The sequence below is a fragment of the Phyllobates terribilis genome, unplaced genomic scaffold (assembly GCF_046119375.1).
Source record: "Phyllobates terribilis strain yellow unplaced genomic scaffold, ASM4611937v1 Scaffold_8__6_contigs__length_399053987, whole genome shotgun sequence".
Lineage (NCBI taxonomy): Eukaryota > Metazoa > Chordata > Amphibia > Anura > Dendrobatidae > Phyllobates > Phyllobates terribilis.
In genome coordinates, this window is record NW_027362768.1 from 140,805,167 (window position 1) to 140,821,237 (window position 16,071).

Genomic DNA, 16,071 nt, shown 5'->3' on the forward strand with positions numbered 1-16,071 from the left:
CTCCTCTTCCCTTCTCTTAGTGTTATTGGTAGCAGGAGGGAAAGGGTTGCACACAGATCTGTAGTGCTGAGAGATGCAAGGTTCTCAGCTGGCACAGAAAGCAGGAGAAGGAGAGAAGTACAAGGAGAGGAAATTATAGTATTGAAGCTGAGCTGGTACATGAAAGCAAGTAAAGGTAGCAGCAGCTTGGATCCACATGGAGCTCACAGCCAGCCTATATTACTGGGAGAGAAACTCACAGGAGAGAATAAATTGGAAATGTGCACCAAAGCACAATGCTGCAGGAGAAAAGGCACTGAGGCTATGTGCCCACGATGCAGAAATGCTCCGGATTTTTCCTGAGCATTTCTGCATCTCCCTGGCAGAAAAAACGCATGCGGATTGTACATGGGTTTTTCCTGCCAGGGACATTCGGATGTGAAGTGTTCTTCACATGAATTTCCGCATGCAGGTTGACAAGCGCTTTCCAAGCGATTTTAGCATCACTTGGAAAGTGCTTGTCAACTTGGTCACACTATATAAATCCATGCAAAAGGCATGGATTTATATAGTGTGACCCCCAAAGAATGGTTAAAACTAAAAAAAAAAATATATACTTACCTTCCAATGGCCCCCGGAGTCTTGCTTCACTCCGTCCTGGCTGCCGGCAGATCGCGGTACACTGAAGGACCAGCCGACGTCAGCATCGCGTGACCCGTCACATGACTATGACGTCAGCGCAGGTCCTTCAGTCCATCTCGATCTGCCGGCATGGGAGGACGAGCTCAGCGGGGGCCGCCTGAAGGTAAATATAACATATATTTTTTATTTTATTCTTTTTTTTACAGTTTTCTATGGTACCCAGGTCCGGAGGAGAGTCTCCTGTCTTCCACACCCGGGTACCCTCCGCACATTGGAACGCATGGAATGCGCATGTACAGATCCAGTGATGCAGATTACATGCGTTCCAATGCAAGTCAATGGCGGTGAAAACGCAGCTCTTCTGCAAAATAATTGGTAGTGCTGCGTTTTTTTCCCCAATGATAATCCGCAGCGGAAATTTCCACAGCATGTGCACAGCTCATGCGGATTATCATTGGGGAACATGGCAGGCCTTCTACCATGCGTTTTTTAAGCGTTTCTGCAGCGTTTTTGCCGCTGCAGAAACGCTTAAAAAACGCATCATGGGCACACAGCCTAAGTGCAGTAAGAGGAGATCAAAGAAATATGTTAAATATACAGTGAGGTGTTCCTTTCACCTTATAATATTGTACAGTGAGTGGACACAATTCATACATTTGTCTACTAATAAAGTAGTATTTTTTTAAATCACTTTGGAATTTATGTTCCTTCTACCACAAAGCATCGCCGCAAGAAAATAACTCATCCTCCTTGCCATGTGGCCGCAAGTTTGAGATATGCATATCTCCAGCCACATTCTGACTAGACGTGCACGGCCTCACTTAACACAAGCAAATTGAGTCAGGCTGCGTAAGTGTTAGAATCTATGTTGTTTTACTATCGGCCATCTTGTTGTGGTTTGCTGGCTTCTAGTCTTTTCCTCTGGTGCTGGGTTTCTTGGTCACGTGATCTCTGCACTCTTTATTACTCAGCACCTGGCTCCCATTCTCCGCTGGACATCAGTGTTGTAACGCTCGTGCTCTGGCTAAGTAGCCTTGTTTAGTTCTTCTTGCTTTGGACTATTGTTATCCTGGGACTTCTTGTTCCACCAGTCTTGTTTCCTTTAATTTTCGTTTCTGCAACTAACTTTTCTGCTAGGAGGTCTCCTGCTTTTGCTCCCAGTCCTTAGATCTTTTAGAGACCCTTTTCCCTTTCCTACAGGTCTTCGTTTGAGTTCAGTGTAGGAGTTTCGGTTGGGCTATTCATAAGAAATAGGGCACCCACCCCAGCGTAGGGTTAAGCTGAGTCTCAGTGCAGGGACAGCTTTTCCCTCCTATTCCTTAGTTCTAAGTTGCAGAACATAACAGTAAGTCTAGTTGACATGTGGCCGGAAGTATACATATTGCATACATGACCGTCCGTTCCCAGCGCCGGAGAATCCTGACAGCATGCACCATGAGGATTCATAGAGTGACTGTAGTCTGTTGTACAAAACCTGGATAATCTCTTTAAAGTTACACCATGAGCATGTCCAGCCACTGATTTTCTTCCTGTTAGCAGTGCAGGCAGATGAGTGTTCAGAGTTCAGAAGAATGAGAAAAATTCCATTTGGAACTTCATCAATTAAAAAGTTAGTCTGGATGAAAAATAAAAAAAAATCAGTTTTATATATGCTTTATATAGGGAAGATCATTATTCACCTTGTTCTTAAAGCTTTGTTGTTATTAGGTTTTTGTGACCTTTGTACAGATGCATTCATGATATAACCACCCCTGCTTGCATATGCTCAATAGTCTCAGTATATATTCACACTTTGTAGTGATATCGCTTTTTTTTTTTTTTTTTTAGAAAATTGTGGCAATAATATAATATGGTGACTTTGAGGGAGGCTGCCATATATTAGCACTATCATTAGCAATTACACTAATTATAATAAAATCGAATGAGATCCTGGTGCGAGATCCTCTGAAGTATTGCATGTGTTACCTTATAGCACATATCTTGTTTCTATAGCTTTCTTTTTATAGTCTACTAGTTTGCCGAGCGATAAAGTGTTAATATGAGATTAGTTTTGGGGAGAAATGCAATGTCCCAAGTCGTTACCATTTCCACTTCTCTATGTGTTGTGATCTCCTATTATCAACAACAAGCTGTCCTTTCTCCTGGAGGAAGACCGCGCCGCTGAATGGTGCCCACACGCTGCTGCCACGAGCCGCGCGTCGTGCAGAATACAAATCGGTTATTGCTCAGTGTGTTATTCCGCTGTAATCCAATTGCTCAGACTTGAGCGAGTTAGTGGCATTACTACCTCAAGAAGCTAGAAAAGATTACTTATGTCAGCTTCCGAACGCCCTGGCCGCCGCGTGCTGTGTGCTGTAATTAGTGCTTAAACTAATCTGTTGCTCAGTATGGGTCGATCTTAGCTCGCCCTCTGGTGACCAAAGCTTTATATGACGTAGGATATTCAAAGAAGCATGTAGAATTGCCAGTGCCCACACTGCATAGAGCTGGACAGCGGGCAAATGTCTGCAGCAATATGCACTGGAAATAGCAAAAGGGTTTGTTATAGGTTACATTGTACAATTACAGTATTCCATCTGTATAGCTTCCCATGGATGGCTGTCTCAGTCTGCCTCTGTCCTGCTCTGCCCTTATTCACATTGACGTCTTTTGACCCATGGTGAGGTTTTAATATTAGAGACAGGATAGGACCGTGCCAATGGGTTCACCTTGTTGCGGTGGGATGTATGCTTTTTTGATCAAAATAGTGATAACTATTTTGGGGCAGCATGGTGGCTCAGTGGTTAGCTCTGCAGCCTTGCAGTGCTGGGGTCCTTGGTTAAAATCCCACCAAGGACAAAATCTGCAAGGAGTTTGTAAGTTCTCCTGGTGTTTGTGTAGGCTTCCCCCAGGTTCTCTGGTTTCCTCCCACACTCCAAAGACATACTGATAGGGAATTTAGATTGTGAGCCCCAACAGGGACAGTGATGTGCTGCAGAATATGTTAGTACTATATAAAAAAAAATGATTATTATTTTAATTATAACTAAGTACTCTATTATATTTACATGTATTATTACTTATTTATTTGCTGTTGGGCATATGCTCATTTTTGCTATTTTATTTTTTTCTTGGGTTTTGTCTGTGAAATGACCACAATGTGATTGTGCTCCTACATTTTGCTTTTTCAAGTGATAAATACAGTAGTTACACAAATGTATTTATTTATTTAAACATCACCCTCATATTCCACAGCACTTTACAGACATCATCATCATCACTGTCCCCATTGGGGCTCACAATCTAGATTCTTTGCAGTGTGGGAGGAAACCAGAGAACCCAGAAAAAACCCACACAAACACAGGGAGAACATACAAACTGCTTACAGATGTTGTCCTTGGTGGGATTTGAACCCAGGACCCCAGCACTGCAAAGCAACATTGCTAACTACTTAGCCACCACACAGTGCTAACAACTGAGCCACTACACAGTGCTAACCACTAAGCTACCATACAGTGCTAACCACTGAGCTACCATACAGTGCTAACCACTGAGCCACCATACAGTGCTAACCACTGAGCCACCGTGCTGGTGTTACTGTTGTATCAAAGATGCTGCTGTCAGCCAAGCATACATCCTGGTGCATGCATATCTGCATTGTTATGTATACATTCCCTCATTGTGTACACAGTTTGTACATCTTATTTTACATATGTTGCTTTTTAAAGGGGTGTTCTTAAAGGGAACCTGACACGTGAAAAAATGCTATTAACCAGCAGATATGGGGTTAATAGCGTTTTGAACATGCCCGGCGCCGGCACTTAGAGCCCCGCTGCTAGGAGGAAATTAACTTTTTTCCTCCCCGCAGCATTTGGCTTCCAGTAATAGGGGGAGCCCCGGTGGGTTCAGACATGGCACTGTGGCTGTTACTGTGACCCTGGCACTGACTGACAGCCAGACCTAATGCTGAGCCGCTGTCAGTCCGTGCCGGGGGCGCGGTTAGAGCCGCCGCTCTCTATATTCAGAACGGTGACTAAAACTGTGCCGGCACCAGAACACTATTAACCTGCAGATTAACTCCATATCTGCAGGTTAATAGTGTTTCTTTTCACATGAAAGGTTCATTTAAAGTTTAAAAGGTATGGATAGGGGACAATTTACGATTGCCAGGAGTCCGACCTCTGTGGTTCCTACCGATCCAGAAAACTCCAGTTGAATGGAGCGGAGGTCGATCATGCAGACTATTGCTCCATTCATTCTTAATGGGAGCGCCAGAGATTGCCAAGCACAGCACTAAGCTGATCTTCGGTGCTTCTAATAGAATGAATGGAGAGGCAATGAGCATGATTGACCTCTGCTCCATTCAGACGAGGGTCTTAGGACACGTAACACTTCTACTGATCAACCCAAACATTGGTCAGCTGGTGGTCCAACGTAAACATTCAGTGATGCTGCACTGAGAAACAGGAGCTGACCTGCAGTGCCCGGCAGGTGGTGCTACACATTGCATGGCGCTACGTAGTACAGCTAAATTCAATGGAACTTACAACAGCTGATCATTGGAGGTGCCGGATGTCAAGGCTCACCAGTTGAGATGGATCCTCTAAGCCTCATGTACGGGTGGGCACATGAACCCCAGGTGTGGATATAGAGAGCAGGAAGGCACGTGGGAGCGAAGATCGTAAAGGATCACAAGGAATCCAAGATCATCAGGGTGGTTGCAGTTGAACCCAGTAGATATGAATGCAAGTAGGGACACTTGCCCAACAGCACAAATGGTGGCACTCATCTAACATAGGACTATGAGTCTTAGAAACTCAATCCCAAGGCACAGGTATGTCGATGGGCTTTTAAATAGGTCTAGAGAGATGATGTCATTGATCCACAACAAGCAACTTGTAAAACCCTACGTGGAGCACAACAAAGGGCAGCGGACCCAGGGGAAGGAAGCGGATCCCGGGATACCAGGGACAGGTGTGTAACACCAGATATTGGACCTCCACTGTTCACATATTGATGACTTATTCCAAGGAAAGGTCCTTATTATCATATGCCTGGAGAACCCCTTTAAAAGTGCACGTTATCATTGTTTATCCGCATATAGACCATAATGGAGATGGAAAGAGTAAGGAAAAGTGAGTATTGTAATCACCAGTGGAATATTAGCCTCAGGTTCCTTACGTCAGTATAAGACATTTATGTAAGTATCAAACAATTTTTACTTTAGAACCGTAATAAAAGGAGCCGGTTTTGTACTGTAAAGTAAATAAGCATTTATGTAGATTGCACTGTGATAATCATCAGGTTATTGTGTGATTCTCCTCCTATGTCTCACTGGTAACAATCTGAAAGCTTTACTATTATAATAAATCTTTTTTTTAGCATAAATGCGAGTTTTGAAGTTGACATCTTAGATCTGGAGGGGCTTACGTTTCAGAAGCTGCTATGAGATTCCCAGGAGTCTTGTATAAAATCTTCTTGATAAGTAGAGAGACACCAGTAACAGCATCTCTGCGATATCTTATGGAGCCGCATCCAGCATTAATCTGGATACAGATGTGACCTTCATCCTTAAAAGGCTCATCGCAGTCAACTTTTTTAACATGAGATCAGCTAGATTTACGAATTGGGCGCTGATCAACGAACAAAGCAGTGCGCCCCACAAAATACAGCAATTTTTTAAAGTTTCTCATAATTGTAGCCTGTATAATACTGCCATAGAGTGCCAAGATCACACTGCCATACACAGCCTATACAATACCGTTACAAAGTGGTCAAATAATGTGTAACCTCCATATAATACCCCTCTAGATAACCCATATAATACTGTAATTCAGTTCTCAAATACTATCAACTTACACCCCTATATTGCGCCAGGAAATCTTAGTTACTTGGAAAATGAAGAATTTTATGAGACTCGTTAAGTAGTTCTCCGGGCATATAATATTGTATTTTTTGCTAGGTAATCAATATAAGATCAGTGGGCGTCCAACATTTTGCATCCCCACTAATCAGCTCTAATGTAAACATGGAAAATTGTGTAGCAGCTGCTGCCGAGTGCTGTAGAGCAATTTCTATTCATGAAAGAAGCTGATCTGCAGAAACTGCCACATTGAGCAGAACTACGCAGTGCAGCTCCGGAGGCGAATAGATATCAATGCTAAATGTAGCTGCACTGCGCAGGTCTGATCATTGTGCAGCAGATGCTACCAATTACTGAATGCAGAACAGCTCCTATTCAGGAGAATAAGAGCTGATTTGCAGTAGCAAGCAGCAGCCGCTGCACTTTGAGCAGAACTGCACAGTTCAAGGTTTACATCTGGTCAATTCTGGAGATGGTAGGAGCTGAGCTCAGCAGCACGGTGGCTCAGTGGCTAGTACAGTGGCCTTGCAGTGCTGGGGTCCTGGGTTTAGATTCCATCAAGGACAACATCTGGAAGGAGTTTGAATATTCTTCCCACATTTGTGTGGGTTTCCTCCAGGTTCTATGGTTTCTTTCCTCACTTTGACACTCCAGTGTTGGGAGTGGGCAGTCATCTGACTGCAAGTATGCAATTTGCACACTTCTGGGCCACATTTTGACTAGACATGTCCAGCCTCATCAATGCAAGAGAATTGAGCATGTCTAGTCGGAATGTGGCTGGAAGTATGCAAATAGAATCCTTACAGTTTACATGATCACGCACTCCCAGCAACGTGACACCGGAAAATCCTCACAGCATGCAGTGAGCGTGCTGTGAGGATTTACAAGTCTGAAGTCACATGGAGTGACCCTAAGGCCAGTCACCCATTTTATGCTCCCAACAGGTTCCCTGTAAATATAAAACATGATGTGACAATTTCAAATCCTAAAGGTTATTATAATAGATTACTGCTTTGTATAGGCCCCACGTAAATGTACACTAAACTGTTGTGTTTCCACTGATGAAGTGGATCCTTGAAGCCTTTGGTTCTGATGATCAGTTGTTAGGCAGCACTGACAGATCACATTGGTGCTGCAGAGAGATCCAGATGGTAGATATGGCAGAAATGGAAAAACAGCAACTAATCAAACCTATAGCAGAGCTGACATAGCAAAGTTGAATTTGCATCAAAGTCCAGTACTTCAGAACTTGCACAACTGTATAGCAAAAGTTTGTTAGCAGCGTTGGTACTTTAACATGGAGAAGGTCCTAGGTAATGGCATATACACCAACTACCTGAATACTCAGGCAGCCTAAGCTGCACTATATGGCCTAAGACAGTCACAACTCAGAAGTGCATTGCTGAAGAGCCAAGAAACCCGGTGACAGCAGGAGGAGGGTGCAGCGTCCTGTGCTGGATCCAGGGAGAGATGAGTAACATAAACACTCTATGAACTTTTACACCCATTTTTATTTCTCAATTACATGTGTTAAACCAAAATAAGGGGGTCTGTCATCCTGATATACAATAGATCCTTGGCAGACCCCACTAAAGACAATGTGCACCATTTATATTAAGACATATATTGTCTATACGAGCTTTAGGACCCCTATCATTTTCTTTCGTTCCTTCATTGAGTTAAAGTCTAATTTGTTGAAAATGGACTGGGGGGAATAGAGAGGACGCACTGTATATAGGAAGATACTTATCCTCTCATACTTACAAAAAAGCAATTGCATGGGCACCAGTTGTGTGGAAGGTTCTCAGAATACTTGAGCCAGAAAAGCCACGTTATCTTTCAGCTAATTTCAATTATTGCGCATGATACAGTAGTCACCGACTCAATGAGCCGACTTCAGAAGATTGCTCATGCACGGAAAGCTTCAGAGTGGAGTCAGGTTTCCTTTTCTACAGAATGTAAAGATTCAGCGAGATATAAGAACGATTCCAAACAATGACAGATCGGATCCAGCTTCAATGCATGCACTCACCGCTGAATAGTATCACTTTAATGCAAAAAGGTCCGGAAGGTAATGGGAAGCGTACTCTGCAGGTTAATGGAAAGGAATGTGAAGTTTTAGGCTGTCCTGTATCCTGCACATTGTCATTATAGCAACTTTACAAAGCAGGAATTCTGATATTAACCCTATGTATTTACCTAATATATTAGGGGGAAGGGTTTGGCACACATGTGCCATGTCTGAAATTGAGAGGTGATCGTGCATTGCACTTTTGGTTTCAGGTCAGCTCCTTTAATTACACCACATTATGGTTTAATCTGCAATCTTCATCTTCATCTTCAAACCCCCTGATATGCATTTTGTAGCCTGATCCAAATTTCAGTTTTTCTCTTATGGGAGTGTCTCTTTCTGTAATATAGGCTGGATGTGAGGTCTGTGTGTATCCAAGGTGCTGAGGTTTTCAATAGCTAATATATCAGCACAGCTTCTATCCTGCAACATTATCTTCACGTTTCCTTCTTTTCTATAGACTGTATTATTTTCCATCCCTGATATATTTTTCCATCTGTGTGTAATGTGGAGATCTGTGTATAAACCCTACCTCTCCATGCTGGTTACTAACACTGAGAGAAGGGAGGGGAGCATAGAAAGATTTTCAGAATACAGCTCTGAAGGATATGTACCATTGTCACAGATCAGTCAGCTACATAAAGGACTTACTAAGTTACTAGCAGTCTGCAGCAGCAAAATGGTAGAACAGTTTAAAGCTATTTCGAAAGTTACTTAAAGGGGTTGTCCACTACTCAGACAATCCTTTCTGAATCCTTCTTTCCCCCCTAGTAAAATCATAACACTTATATTCACCTCTGCTGTCGACAGCGTCACAGAGGTGTTGGCACTGGCTCTCCCAGGGTTTGTGTGACATTATTACGTCACGCCATCCCTGAGGCAAATCAGAGCTGGCTTCATTCTCCTCTCCTACGAACGTAATTGATATCCAGAAGAAGTGCGGGCTGCTGCTGCACTCTCACTTCCTCCAAATGTCTTGATTTGTCGGAAGGAGGAGAGAGTGAAGCCAGCGCTGACATAATGTCACACATGACATGAACCCCAGGAGAACCAGTGCTGACACCGGGGGAAAGTCGTTGGCACAGGAGGTGAGTATAAGGGCTCAGTCAGACAGCCGTATTACTTGTGCGAGGATCGCATCGCAATCCTCGGACTGGTCGTTGGCTCACTTGACCTGAGCGTGACAGCACGTATTTCTATGGAGCTGTCATGCTGAGGTCAGGAGAGCCAACGGCCAGTCCAAGGATTGCGATGCGATCCTCGCACGAGTAATACGGCCGTCTGTCTGTGCCCTAAGTGTTATTATTTTAATGGGGGAAACATAGGGATTCAGAAGGGGATATCCGAATAGTGGACAACCCCTTTAACTTTGAATTTAGGAAACAAATGAACAATAAAAAAAAAAAATCTGTTCCAAAATGTATATATCCTATAAACATCCAACCCAAACAGTTCTTCTATACTGATGTCATGATTGCACTTGGAAGCACTGGCGTGTGGCGACACATCGATGGCACTGAGCTTTATCACTATGGATTGCGAAGTGCAGCTGTGGCCGATGCTTGGATCCTCCCTGATCAGTATCCGTGCAGGAGGTAAAGCGCAGTCCTGGAGAATGGATATCTTTGGCTGCAAAAAAAAAGGATTAGGCACGAAAAAGAGTAAAATAGAGGATATGAGGTTAGATCAAATCACAAGCTGGAAAGAAGTGATGGAAATTAATCAAGACAGAAAAGGTGATAAAGGCGTCTTTAATTCAACCAGATTAATATAGATAAGGGAAACGGGTGAAAAAATATGCAGGGAAATCATCTGCGTATGGGTGTAAGCCGGGGCAAGTTTAATCTCCACCAGGTGCAATAAATCACGAAGGCGATCCAATAATGAAGATAAGGAAGAGACGTCGGGCGGAAAAAGAATCAGAGGAAATTTCATTTTAATTAATAAGCAACAAAGGGCATTAACATTAAGCAGAAAAATGACATAAACCTGAAGGGTGATATAGACAAAAGCAGAACAGGATCCAAAAGATAAACGTTCCCTTTATCTCCCTAGTGGACGATACAACAGTAGGCTCTAATCTGGGGTTAACCAGGAACGCCATTCCTTTACACTGTAGAGAAAATGTCTCCCCTTGGGGTAACAGCTGAAAAAACTGCACCCGAAGTGATCCACTGGCTTCCATTTAAAAAAGCGACGTCTCACGAAGGTTGTGGGTTCGCGCAAACACTTTGGCAGATTTGCTTCTGTGAGCGAGCATTCACGTTGGTGGAAATGTGCCAAATTATGGTGAAAATTTGGTGCAATTTTTGCATCTCATTTTAGACCTAGTTATTATGTGTTTAAGGCTGAGATTACAGCACAAGTACGACACAGGTTGGGCAGCAAAGATCGCTTTCTACATTGCTGCATAATGCAGGTGAATAGGGTCGCATTATGACCTGCAGGGTACTGCAGCCGCTACAAGCAAGTTGCAAAAGTCAGAACCAATTGGATTCTTTGTGATTTGCTTTTCATATCTGCGGTACCCTACGGGTTGCAATGCGACCCCATTCACCTGCATTGCACTGGGATGTAGCAGCGGCACAGAACAATCTTTAGCTCTGCAAACTTGTGACTTATAAAGTCGCCATGTAACCTCAGCTGAAAACACTGTTTGCACCTGGGTCTGGTTTAGCCTAAAGGGGGGCATAGTGTAAATGCAACAACATGCAGCAAACAAAAGATTGTCTCATCTTTAGACACTAAATTTACTCAAACGTATCATCCGTCATGGGCCGCTGTAATAAATTTGGCTCATTTTTATACTGTGTAGTATAGTTTTCCAGAATAGTTGCCAAAGTAATGGGTAGGGTCAGTGGCATAACTAAAGTCTGATGGGCCCAGGAGCTAAATTTGGACTTAGGTCCCCACCTACATGTTGGTCAGATGTATTAGCCCCTGTAGTGTTCTAAATCCTATAACGACATGCTTGTTCCCCCCTCCATAATGTAATAATGTACCCCATCTTGTACTGTCACCCATACTGGTACTGGGACCCTTCCTGGTATAATGTCCCTCATCCTGTGCCCCTTCCAGTAATAATGTCCCCCATTCTGGTGTAATAGTACCATCCTGGCCCCTTCCAATAGTAATGTCCCCCATTCTGGTGTAATATTACCATCCTGTCCCCTCCCAGTAATAATAATGTCCCCCATTCTGGTGTAATATTACCATCCTGGCCCCTTCCAGTAATAATGTCCCCCATTCTGGTGTCATATTCCCATCTTGGCCCCTTCCAGTAATATATGTCCCCCATTCTGGTGTAATATTCCCATCCTGGCCTCTTCCAGTAATAATATCCCCCATCATAGTGTCATATTCCTATCCTGACCTCTTCTAGTAATATATGTCCCCCATCATGGTATAGCTCCTGGGCCAATCTTGTAATAATGCTCTATTGCTGTTCTCTAATACAAAAAAACAACAAAAAACAAACGATTCTTCTCAGAGGTTCCCCTACCCTTTTGCAATGTTAAATATGGACAGCACTCGGATTGTACACTGATGCCATCCGTGTTCTGTATGTGTTTTCCACAGACCCATAGACTTGGATTGGACCTTTTCATCCATAATACCGGAAAAAATGGACATGTCTCTGTGAGTTTCGCACTGACACACGGTCTGTGAAAAAGCCCGGACATGTAAAAAACACCACAGGTTATAATGGGTATGTGTTGTATCCATAAAAAAAATGGATCCAACACGGACATGTGAGGCTTTTAGAAGAACAAATAAAATACACATACGGGCTCATTCACACGTCAGTATTTGGTCAGTATTTTCCATCAGTATTTAAGTCAAAGCCAGGAGTGGAACAATCAGAGGAAAAGTATAATTGAAAGATTGACACCTGTTCTGTGTTTTGGAGACACTCCTGGTTTTTGCATAGAAATACTGATCAAATACTGATCAAAAATACAGATGTGTGAATAAAGCCTAAGGCAAATACAGATGTGTGAATAAAGCCTAAGGCCAAGTTCACGCGTTTAGTATTTTACATCAGTATTTGTAAGCCAAAATCAGGACTGGAAAAATCAGAGGAAAAGTATAATAGAAACACGTCACCACTTCTGTATTTATCACCCACTCCTCATTCTGGCTTACAAATACTGATGTAAAATACTGACCAAATACTGTAACGTGTGAACGTGGCCTAGGGTGTATATATTACCTAAAAGGGTATTTCACATCTTTAGAATCAGTGGGATGGGTGATAATCTGCTGATTGTTGGGGTCTGACCAGTGGAACCACACCGATCCTGAGAACGGGGCTCTGCAGACAGCAAAACCCCCATCAAAGCCGCTTCAGAAAAAAAAAAAAAGACGCCGGCTTTTCCTGAAGGAGCTTTGTCTCCATATCCTCCTCCAAATCTGAAAACTTTGCAAAAACTTGCGAGGTTTTGCTCAGTTTCTGCTCCAAAAACTTGTCTGTGTGCGCATCTGTGTTGTTTCCTGAGCGTAATTGTAGCTGTCGTCGCTTTTTTTAGATGTTTTTTTCTACGATTTTTGTGATGTCTTTTTTTGCCACCTGCATCTTAAAAACATCTCCAGAATCCGACCTTTTCTCACCTTTGAAACTGCTAAAACTCTTACTGTCGCTCTTATTCACTCTCGTCTGGACTACTGCAACTCTCTTCTGATCGGTCTCCCTCTTACCAAACTTTCTCCTCTCCAATCCATCCTGAATGCGGCAGCCAGGGTCGTATTTCTGTCCAGATGCTTAAGCCTCCATCTTGTGCCAGTCATTACACTGGTTACCCATTCGCTACAGAGTCCAATATAAACTCATCGCTCTCACCCACAAAGCTCTCCACCGCCTTATATCTCCTCTCTCATCTCTATCGCCCTACACGTCTCCTCCGTTCTACAAATGACCTAAGACTAACATCCCCCATAATCTGAAACTTGCACCTCCGTCTCCAAGACTTCTCTCATGCTGCGCCAGTTCTCTGGAATGCTCTACCCCAGATGATCCAACTGATGCCTAGCCCCCATGTCTTCAAGCGTGCTTTAAAAACCCATCTCTTCAAACAAGCTTACCACCTCAACTACTCAGTAAACTAACTTTCCCTGTTCCCTCCTTCTAAATATTATTCAGAATCTGCACCCTACTATTCATCTGTCTCCACACCCTCCATGCACACGATAACTGCACTCGGTACTTGATTATTGCACTTAAACATACTGGCTGATGACCGGATCATGAAGCTTTATATGAAACTCCCCATTTATTATAATTGCCAGACCTGAAATAACAAGCACTTTTCACCTATTGTGTCCCCCCATTTCCTTGTAGATTGTAAGCAGCGAGCAGGAACCTCACTCCTAATGTAACTGTTTAAACTGTCTTACCTTGTATTGAATTTATTGTCTGTACATGTCCCCGCTTAATTGTAAAGTGCTGCGGAATAATGTTGGTGCTATATAAATAAAAATTATTATTATAATTATTGTTTTCTTCAATCCATTAAATAATGAAAAAAATGCTTTTTCTTAAAGCAAAAACGATAAAATGCTCCAAAAGACGTCGGGTCGTCTTCTGAGCTTTCCCATTGACTAATATTGTGAGCGGGAAACGTCAGATCGGTCGAGTCACTTCTTTTAACCCCTTTGCGTTTTTAGAAAGCTGAAGGGGTTAAAAGACATTTGAAAGCCTGAACACGAGCACCGCGAGTCGTTTTACGTAGAAACATATATATTCCTTCTAGGATCAGTTTCCGCTTGTGTACGCGAAGCCTAAGGGCTTGTACACACGTTGAGTTTTTGCTGCCCTTTTTTACTGCGGCTTATTTTTTCCTTGCAGATTTCAACCATTAAAGCAATTTTTTCAAATCTGCATTGTATTAATCCTCTCAGCGTTTATCACCCGTGCAAATAAATGGGGGGAAAAAAAATGCATCAAAATATTTTACAATATTTTACACAGAGAACAAGTCGGCAAAGACGGCGACAACCCTGGCACACGCTTCAAACACGTTTTCTCCAGCGGTGCTCCAGGTGCGCTGAAAGGCTGTGGAGAAAATCTAATGTGGCCGAAAATTTCCCCCATTATAAATTTATGCTTAAAATCTAGAACTCTGCCCTTCACCTCTCCAAACAAACCTACTTTAACCACCTCATCATCTCACTTTCCAATAACCCTAAAAGCCTCTTTAACACGTTTCACTCTCTCCTTAAACAGCAAAGGCCCCGACCACCGACCTCAGCGCTGACAATCTAGCCAATTATTTCAAAGAAAAAATTGACCATATGAGACAGGAAATTTTCTCCCAATCCCCAAATGTTATACATGCTCCTCCCTCCCACATTGTATCTTGCTCACTTTCTGACTTCGAACCAGTCATGGAAGATGAAGTGATCAGGCTCCTTGCTTCCTCTCTCGCCCTACCACCTGCATCAGTGACCCTATTCACTCACATCTCCTTCAGTCCCTTTCTCCAGCTGTCACCACTCACCTAACTAAAATATTCAACCTCTCCCTCTCATCTGGTATCTTTCTCTTCTCTTTAAAACACTCCAGCATACAACCATTAGTTAAAAAAACATCCCTCGACCAGAACTGTGCGGCCAACTACAGACAGTTTCCAATCTTCCCTTTATCTCTAAACTCCTGGAACGTCTGGTCCACTCCCGTCTCATCCGCTATCTCTCAGACAACTCTCTTCTTGACCCTTTACAATCTGGTTTCCGCTCTTCACATTCTACTGAAACTGCCCTCACTAAAGTCTCTAATGATCTACTAACAGCTAAATCTAATGGTCACTATTTCCTGGTGATTCTCCTGGATCTCTCTGCAGCATTCGACACAGTAGATCACCAGCTTCTGCTCACTATGCTCTGCTCTATTGGCCTCAAGGACACTGTTCTCTCCGGGTTCTCCTCCTACCTTTCTGACCGCTCCTTCTCTGTCTTTTGTCGGCTCCTCTCCCCTTCCCCTTATTGTCGGGGTCCCTCAAGAATCAGTCCTAGGCCCCCTTCTTTTCTCCTTATACACCGCTCCTATTGGACAATCAGCAGATTCGGTTTTCAGTACCATCTCTATGCTGATGACACCCAATTATACACATCACCCCTGCATTATTACAAAATACCAGTGATTGTCTTTCTGCTGTGTCTAACATTATGTCCTCCCTCTATCTAAAACTGAATCTGTTAAAAACTGAACTACTCGTATTTCCTCCCTCCACTAAAATACCCGTGCCCGATATTGACATTCCCATGTGTGGCTCCACCATTACTCCCCAGCAACAAGCCCGCTGTCTTGGGGTCATACTCAATTCAGATCTTTCCTTCACTCCTCACATCAAATCACTCGCTCGTTCATGTCATCTACACCTCAAAAACATCTCAAGAATCAGGACTTTTCTCACCTTTGACTCGGCAAAAACTCTTACTGTAGCTCTTATTCATTCTCGTCTGGACTATTGCAACTCTTTACTAATCGGTCTCCCTCTTTCTAAACTCTCCCCTCTCCAATCTGTCCTTAACGCAGCAG